At 33.1% G+C, this 9,187-nt stretch overlaps 1 long non-coding RNA gene across 1 annotated transcript; it reads right to left on the bottom strand.

Moving 5' to 3' along the window:
* Positions 1 to 3,152: 3,152 nt before the first annotated feature.
* LOC129233930 (uncharacterized) lies at positions 3,153 to 9,054 on the bottom strand. Its single transcript, XR_008581503.1, has 3 exons — positions 8,985 to 9,054; positions 4,355 to 4,410; positions 3,153 to 3,241 (listed from the first exon to the last, which is right to left on the bottom strand). It is a non-coding gene; the product is annotated as an uncharacterized LOC129233930 (long non-coding RNA).
* Between the last annotated feature and the right edge of the window lie 133 nt (positions 9,055 to 9,187).

Consider the following 9,187-nt stretch of genomic DNA (forward strand, 5'->3'; position numbering starts at 1 on the left):
TCAGCTATTCAAAAATTCTATACTGATAATAATATTTGCTAAAAATCTAGTTCACTTGTATAATAATGAATCTTTAAAATTAATTTATTTCAGATCTTAAAAAGTCCAAAACGGCTATGAATTTTAATTTAATACGGTCTGAAATTTAATTTACTTCTTCTCTTACATTATGCATACATCATACTTCATCAAATTTGTTTGAAAACAGTTTTTAAAATATTAAAGGCTTAGTAACGGACTTTAAAGTCAGACTGTTTAAAACTTTTGAACATACAGAAGCAAACCTAAAACCAAAATAATTGGCTTAAGAAAATCACAATTATTTTAAGCCCGAAATTTATAATAAATTAAATAGATCTTGAAAGAATTTATATAAATCCCACCATTCATAAAATTAACCCCAGCATAATGTTTGTTTGAATTTGATAATTACTTTAGAAATGAGGATCATAACTTATTCAATAGCGTTTGAAAGAATATTATTAAAACCTCATCAGTATAAAGGAATTAAAATTTGAAAAACAAGTTATGATTTGTTGTTATCAACAATGGGGTCGTTTCCGAAATTTCAAAAGTATTTTTTTTTTTCATGCAACTTTTAACGATTCAGGAAATGTTTTCGCAAAAATACTTTCGCAAAATTTTACATAAAAATTTTATGTTTTTCTTTGTGCGAAATTAACAAAACGTCCTCTTTTGTATTCTCAACAGAATCCTTCGTAAACGCCATGCCAATGGGGTCGTTTCCAAAATTTTAAAAGTATTTTTTTCTGAAATAGCATGCTTAAAAACATAGGATATGACCATTTTTTAAATAATTTGTTTAATATTTTTTAAAAAAATTACTTAAATCGGCGCGATTTCAATGTTTATGCTTCTGTCCGATAACATCACAAATGATGAAATGCCATTCTGTGTTACCATTCACAGAGCAAAATATTTATTCGCATCTTTACTCACGTGTACTGGCAACGATATGGTTGATAGCAAGCGTAGAGCGCCATTTTAATTCGCTTCTTGATTACCATAACGTGGAATCGCGGTAGAAAGATGCGGCAAAGTGCATCATTTGTGACGTCATCAAGACCACGCCTTGTTTCAAAAATCGGACATTTAAAAAAATAATTAAAAAATAACTGTTGGAAAAATGAAAGTATTTTCTGGGTCCATGTTTTTTTTTTTTTTTTTTTTGCTTATTATATTAATTTCAGTGACAAAAAGTACTACTTTTGACTGAAGGAAACAACCCCATTGAAAATAATGTTTCCATCAACTTGTATTATTCCTACTCTTAGCGAGTAGCAATAATACAAGTACATGTATAAGACCTGCTGTACGACCATCATATTGTTACAAATCCTGTAAATAGTAATTATTGTAGTAACGTAACCTGTAAATAGTTTCCCGTAATGAATATACAACCCCTTAACATATGGCTACAGTATACAACCCCCTATTCTTTTTTTTTCTTATTTCATTCACTGATTTTATCAATGAAAGTGTAGTTGCAGAACGTTGTAGCATTTTCTGGAATCTTTGAGAGATTTCTTTTCGGTGTGTATATAAGCCGTTAGCGATGGATAAAAAGAGAGTTTCGATTGAGATTTCGAACTGAGAGCGTATTTGCTCTGTTTATAGCGAGGCATTTCGCTGTGTTGTTTTTGTATTTGGAAGTAAATACGTGTGTAACCGTTAAGTTTACGGTGTAGAGTGATTTTTGCTTAATTGCTGATGATTAATTTAGCAGTTGTTAACGATTTCTACTGTACATAGTGTAAATAAAGCTCCTGTGTTTTTATCAAGAACTGTGTCTTCATTTCAAGAAAGTGGAAGTCGCACCGAATCCGTTACAGTATAAAAACCAGTTACACGTTTTACCAAATGAAGGGTTAAAAATAAGTTCGTTCGGGAGAGATAGGATTTCTTCCTCACGCTTAGAGAAGAAGTGATACATTATAATTTAGGGGCGATCACGCAGCTGTAAAAAGGAAAATAATATGTAAAATTAAATACCAGTTCTGAAGGATACACTTGAGACACATATATGTCTTCTGAGTTATTCCTCTTTGTCTTTTGTTTCCTGTAAGGAAAAACATTGCATATACATGCATGCACTATATCACCAAAAGTATTCGGACACTTTCAAAAATTCACATTTTTACGGATTTCTCGAGAAATTAGAGATTAATTGCACCAAGGCCAGGTAAACGGCAGTACCAGCAGAATTACGTTTTTTGTGATGTTTGAAGACACGTGTTTCGAATTCAATACTAACAATAAGAAAATATTAAAATTTGATTTTTTCCTTGGACTTATTAACCCCCGACACGCAAAGTAAGGGGGTTATAAGTTTGACGCGTTTGTGTATCTGTGTGTCTGTCTGTGGCACTCTAGCGCCTAAACGGACGGACCGATTTTGAAAATAAAAAAATTGTTCGAAAGGGACAGTTGATCGAGAGTGTTCTTAGCTAGGTTGCATCTTTGGATGTAATTAATTAACGAAGATATTAATTTAAAACCTGTGAAAGATTTTTCGCTATTTTTGTAGTGGAAACATAGTTAAAAAATTTAAAAATTAATACAATAAATAAAGAGATTTTTTTTCCCACGTCCGATAGAATGTGTTTGAAACTTCCATGTTTCATAGATTTCGTATTATAACGTTTTTTAAAGCAAATTTTAATAACGGCTAAGTCTTTATTCACCGAATTCATTGTTGGCCGACAAGGAAATAAAACGAATGATTTAAAATTTTTATTTGTTGCCAGTTTCTGTTTAACAGCAAATAAAATACTTGACATTCATTTTGAATAATATAAGGTTTTAAAAATTATCTTCAGTTTTGCCTCTTGAGTCTATAGTTGCGAATAGGTCGGGGGGTTTAAAATTTTTAATTTTATCGTTGCTTATTTTTAAGCGGAAATCAAAAAATCAAGTTTGTACAGTAAAACTAAATGTACAATAGATGAAAAAATACTAAAAAAAATTAATTAAAGTGAAAAATGTGCAGTTACTGCCCTTAACTTGTCCACGGCAGAATTGTTCTGTAACTTTTGTCTCATAAAAAGTCTGCTGCGACGTGTCATTTCCCAATAACAATTAAATTAATATTGCTATAGGTTTACAACATTGTGATTCAAGGGGAAAACATACCTGACAACGTATACGATAAATAGTGCTATCGTAACCAAGAGCAGGCTTCCCAGGACTCCAGAGATGATTTTAGTCACATTCTTAGCCTCTGAAACGCAAAACGAGATAATCAATGCATAAAAGAATAAACATATAAAGATACTATATATTTTTAATACAAATCATCAGGGATAATTAGTCGATTTTAAATGCCTCGGGATTTGCGTGCGGGCCCATAAAGTAATGTAGAAACAACCACCAACGCTTTACTTACACAAAGCATCTATATTTATTCATGCGTTCATTTTCATAAATATAATAAATTCATCATCTTAAAATGAACTTGCATTTAAAGATTGCTGAGAGCCGTCTATATTTTTCTGCAACATCTCAACACGTACAAAGAACCTATTGATTTCTTTTCAGTTTAATAATAACAATGAAACTATTCAGTAGTACTACCTGACAGCTACCTAATGTTTGTGTGTTTGCTTTCTGGCTCAAAAATAGTCAATCACCATTTTGAAACCTAAATGTAAACAGACAGCTGGTTGAATCGTATTTTAAACTCTTTCCCATGTAAGACGTTTTGGGTATTATGAACATAGAAACAGTCTGGATTTCGCAAAAAAGTATTTAGTAGTTTTTGTTTTAATAGGAACCTTTTCCAATGTTCTTTTCTGACATCAAATTGTCATCCCTCTCCCCCCCCCCCCGCCTCTCTCTTATTATCTGTTGAATATTTGATCATAATGTCCTATCTTAGGCGTCGTAAAACTTTTTATCTCTCAACCCCTATTTCGTTGAGCCTAATTGGTTGTGAGCCGCTATTTCGTTGAGCCGAATTGGTTGTAAGCCCCTATTTTGTTGAGCCAAATTGGTTGTAAGCCCCTATTTCGTTGAGGCTAATTGGTTATAAACCCCTAATGCATTGAGCCTAGATGAATGGAAGCGTGAATTGATTTGAACCTGATATTATATGTGCTTCAGGTACAATTAACAACCTATTAAAACTTTAAATATTGTTTGTCCGATGTATAAGACACAACGTTTTCACGAGCAAATCAATTTTCTATGAAATATTATATGCTTGGTTTAGAAGAATATTTCATTGAGACATCAAATGCGTGTAGCATTTCTCGGTTAAGCTTTTTCTTATTTTTTTGTTTCTTTGAAGCCTGATTTATTTGACATGATACGAAGACAAAGCATAATTACTTACTTTTTAAGTGAGCATCTTCAACGTCACACAGAAATCCAACAAATCCGATGTCACACCTAAAAATTATTAACTATTTATAGTGACAGCACATGTTTCTCAAACTGAATTATAAAGTGCATTGTACTTTGCTTGAAGCACAAAAGCATTTATAACATTTACATAATTTATTTAATTGATTAAGAGTTGCAAACGTATCGTCAGTGAGCATAGTTATTACTCAAGGAAGTACAACTGGTAAAAATGGTAGTTCATCCAAACAACTCAGTCCTAACAATAATCCGAAGACATTGATGGTTACGTTCCTTCAGCAAGAAAATCGTATTTCGTTGATGTTGTCATCTTGTTTAAGTTTTAATAGATTGTAAATCAAGTTGAAAGAGCTAAGAAGATGGGATTCTTATAAGCTATCCCCCACCCCTTTACTACCGGCGTGTAAAAGATTTTGATTAATCTAGATCACAAATCAAGAACCATTGAGAACAAGTAAAGTTCAGGTAATCTTAGCTGTGTGTGACTCATTCTCCCCTAAATTACTACTAAGCATCTGTGTTTTCATCATTAATTTTCCGCTAGTTTTGTTCTCAATTTCGAAATGTAGCTTAACTGGTTTAGCTTTTGGTGGAAAGAAAAAAATAATATTCAGAGCCAATTCCAAGTTCTTCTTTGCGATATGAAAAATATTAGAAAGTGGGTTGTTCGTGGTTAACTCAGTTGTTTATTGCGATCATGCTTTCAGAGCGAGCGTCTTCCTCGGCTGCTGATGACGGTGGCCCAGCTAATGAAGAGGCGAAAATGAATCAACTGTTCACATTTTTGCAAAATTTCAACTGCTTTTACAAATATAAACATCAGGGCGATTATCGAAAAAATGTCGCTTGCGTAACGCTAAGTTTTTTATTTTATTCAAGTAACTATCCATTAAATATGGGATTAACTGTTATGATTTGATAGTATATTAAAGCATGTATGAGGGAGGACCCAAAAATAACCGGATTTTTGTTTTAAAATATTTATCTGTTAGTTAATTCACAAAATGTCTTTAGACTCCTTCAAAGTGTTCACCTTTAGATGCAATACACTTGTTAATTCTTTTTTTTTCCACTGTTGGAAGCTCCCCTCGAACTCTTTAACTTTGACCATGCTTAGTACCCGTTGCGAAGCAATTTTTACAGCCTATATATCATCAAAGCGCTTCACTTTCAGAAATTTTTTCATCTTCGGAACAGAAAAAGATCACAATGGGCTAGGTCAGAACCAATCTTCCGAAACGCCCGCGCGAGCTCCAACTCACTCTTGTTTCTTCAAAAGTTTTGTCCATAGCAAAACGACGACTCTCGTTGATTTTTTGGCGAATTTTTTCAACGTTTTCATCATTTCGAGACGTTGAAATGTGCTCAGTGCGAGCATGTTCTTCAACATTCATGCTACCACATTTAAAGCGCCCAAACCACTCGAAAACTTATGTACGGTTCATAGCATCGTTCTTGAAAGCTCGTTGTAGCATTTGAAAAGCTATTCCGTTGCCGACTTTCTAAGCAGGAAGTAAAATTTCAAGCTTACAGTTTGGCATCGCACCATTAGTCCGGTTTTTTTGGGTCCCCCCTCGTATTATTCTCCAACAGCATTATTTTATGAAGGTTTTGGTTAGCTGGAAAAAATAAAAAATCTTAGCTTACGCGGACATTTTTTTCGAGAATCGCCCATCAGCGTTTCTGAAAACTTGCTTCAGTATTTTTATTCAATCTGAATGAAATTAATACGAAATTGTATACAAAGTATTTCATTCTTAAAAAATTATGAATTCACTTTGCAAGCATCTGCTGCATTAAATGTTAAACACCAACGAAGATATATAAAACAAAATTAGGAATAAATAGCTGAGAGTTTTTCCACAGTCTGTTATTCTGTCATAGGAGGCAGCTACGAACTGATCAGTCTGTCAGTTAACTCACGAACGTGGGATTTGGTTACTGTTGGAAAATTGACTAGGAGTTCCAATTTAAAATGACGTCCTAAACTATCCCTTAACTCTTCAAGGAACAATAGCTCTGATGTAGAATATTGAACTTTGCGGTGTTTAAATTCGAAATTCATAATTTTATTAATTTTTTTTGATTATTTATTATTAATTATTTTTTAATGTATTTCTACACAATAATTTAATTATTTTTTGGTAAATTTAAAATTATGATGCCTCAGTAACATAAATGTTTTTTTATTTATACATGATAATTTATACTAGGGCTGAGTCTGGGGTCCCATCTTCCTAAGGGGCCGTGAACTATGCATAGCATTACAACTATATGAAAAATACATGTATTTTTAAAATAATAATAAAAAAAATGACTTGTTAATTGGAAAAGAAAACTTTCTTAAAGGGGAATTTTCATTCATTCTGCCAGAAACGAATTTACCATAATTGTAGGGGCTTCGAAGCGGATTCAGAAATGCACATCGTAGGGTAGACTGGATCACGTTTACGCAGTGCTCTTTTTACTTCCTTTTACAAAAAAAGGAAGTATTGTATTCGCGAAAAAAATTTCACTCAAAAATCGGCTTTAATTTCCATTTTTCTCACCCCCGAATGAATGTTGAGTTCCTTTTTCGACCCGACCACACGTGGATATATGCCTAGGAACGTACAGACACCCAAAACATCCATTTTGACAACCCCCGAGTTAATTACAGCGAATTTTCTCGTGACGTCTGTATGTACGTTTATATGTGCGTATGTGTGTATGTGTGTATGTATCTCGCATAACTCAAGAACGGTATGTCCTAGAAAGTTGAAATTTGGTACGTAGACTCCTAGTGAGACCTAGTTGTGCACCTTCAATTTTAGTTGCATTCGGATGTTTCTAAGGTGGTCTTTTGCCCCTTTTTGAGGGGAAATCATTGTTAATTTCGATGTAAACTCAAGTGGTGTTATAATTTGTCGGACACTTGGCAATATACCGCCAGTCTTTAGGTTTTCGCCAATTTGGCGAAAAATTTGTCGATTTTTTTAATCTTAAATTTGATTTTAATTTGGTCACTGTTGGTGATATTTAGAGAGCAAACAATTGAATCACATTAAAATTTCCAATGATGGGGAAATGACATTAAATTGGAGTAAAAGGAAGTCATGTGATGCACACATCAGCTCGTTTCAAAACGAATTATGACTGGAGAAACAACAGCCATAACATATTAATGCTGTTCCCTAGCCAATATTCTCACAAGTTTTTGAGCATCAGTCGAGCTTTGGTCTGGGATGCAGAAAGGATAATCTGGTTTCTACCAAGTCGATAAATTTTGTGTTGAACGTTTGGAAGCTTATTGTGAAATGCTATTAAAATTTTTTGAACGTTAAAAATAAATCCAAACTTGGCGACGGGAAAGTTTACGAGTCGACGTCGAAGCACCTTTATACGCACATTCTCACTGTGTCATACTTAAACATGTCCCTGACCATTTGTTCACTCCAAACTTTCTCAAACCTCTTTTTCCGACTATTTAGTTATGAAAATTACCATTTAATTTTTAATTAAGCTACACATTTGTATCTTACAGCTTACAATCATATAATGCTGTCTTCATGCCCTTAACCTTGAACTTTATACACTATTCAGTCTGTAATAAATTTCTTTATTTAAACGATGGTAAGACATTATATTCAAAACACTAACAGAACCACGTTAGGTGTCAAAATAAATATGCGCAAACGTGCCCCGTGTCCAGGGCAAGTTTATGCAACCGACTTGGACTCAAAAATATTTTTTTTTAGCGGTTAAAAACACAAACTGAGCAACAACTGAATATACCAATTTTGACTCCATTAAGTGCTCATAAAACCGCAATGTCTAAAATTTCCTAAATTAAAACATAAAAATTAGAAAATTTAATGAAAAAAATCCGTGTAAACGTGCTTTTGGTCTACCCTAAATGATTTTGTGATAGACAAAGAGGCCCCAAAATTGCATTACGACGAGACCTATTCCTGTAAATCAGCATGCAGCGTCTTCAGGGGGCCTTCAAATTAACGTAGGCCTAGGGCCTTACTTCTTGTTAGTCGGGCCCTGCTTAGTAGCTGAACCTGGTTGAAGTCGATTCGATTGAAAAGGGGAATTTTCTTCAAAGCTTTGAGGTTGATAGGAAATGATTTGACAAGGGGGTTGCGTTTAAGATTGAACTCTCCAAACAGCAAAGTAGCCAAATTCTGTCATTGATAAAGTGATCTATAAACAACACTAAATCAAGGATTGTAGAAAACTGCAACTTGTAATAAAGTGGAGAAAGTTGCGAAAAGTAAAGAAATAAATAAAACTATAAAATTTAAAATTTGACTTCGCAAATTTACTTATTTGCCTCTTAACAGATACATCCTTTAAACATTTCAATTATGATTATAATATTTTATTGTGAACCACTACTTTTGATCTGCATATTTTACTGTACAGTTACTATTAAAACACTTAAAAATAATTTAACATTAAATTCTTTTCTTTTTTAATAATTAGGAATGCGAATACCTATGAGGATGCAAAGATATATTTCATAAACTGTTACGGAATATCTTGTTCGCCTCTGAAACAGTTACTTCACTCAAAAAATTTTTAAATTTAAATGAATCTGTTTAAAATTTCCTTACTTGCAGTCCAACATCTTGTCCCTCACATTGCACTGTCCTCTTTTGCAAGGATTAGAATAACATAAATCTAAAAATGGAAGAAATTATGGATAAAGTACGTCTTCTCATTTTTCCTGCTTAAAAATTTCATACATTAATTCGCAATATTAAAAAAAAATCAAAATGTACGTCAGATATTCGTTTTCGTTTTGGTGAAATTCAAC

Source organism: Uloborus diversus, unplaced genomic scaffold (genome assembly GCF_026930045.1).
Source record: "Uloborus diversus isolate 005 unplaced genomic scaffold, Udiv.v.3.1 scaffold_810, whole genome shotgun sequence".
NCBI lineage: Eukaryota > Metazoa > Arthropoda > Arachnida > Araneae > Uloboridae > Uloborus > Uloborus diversus.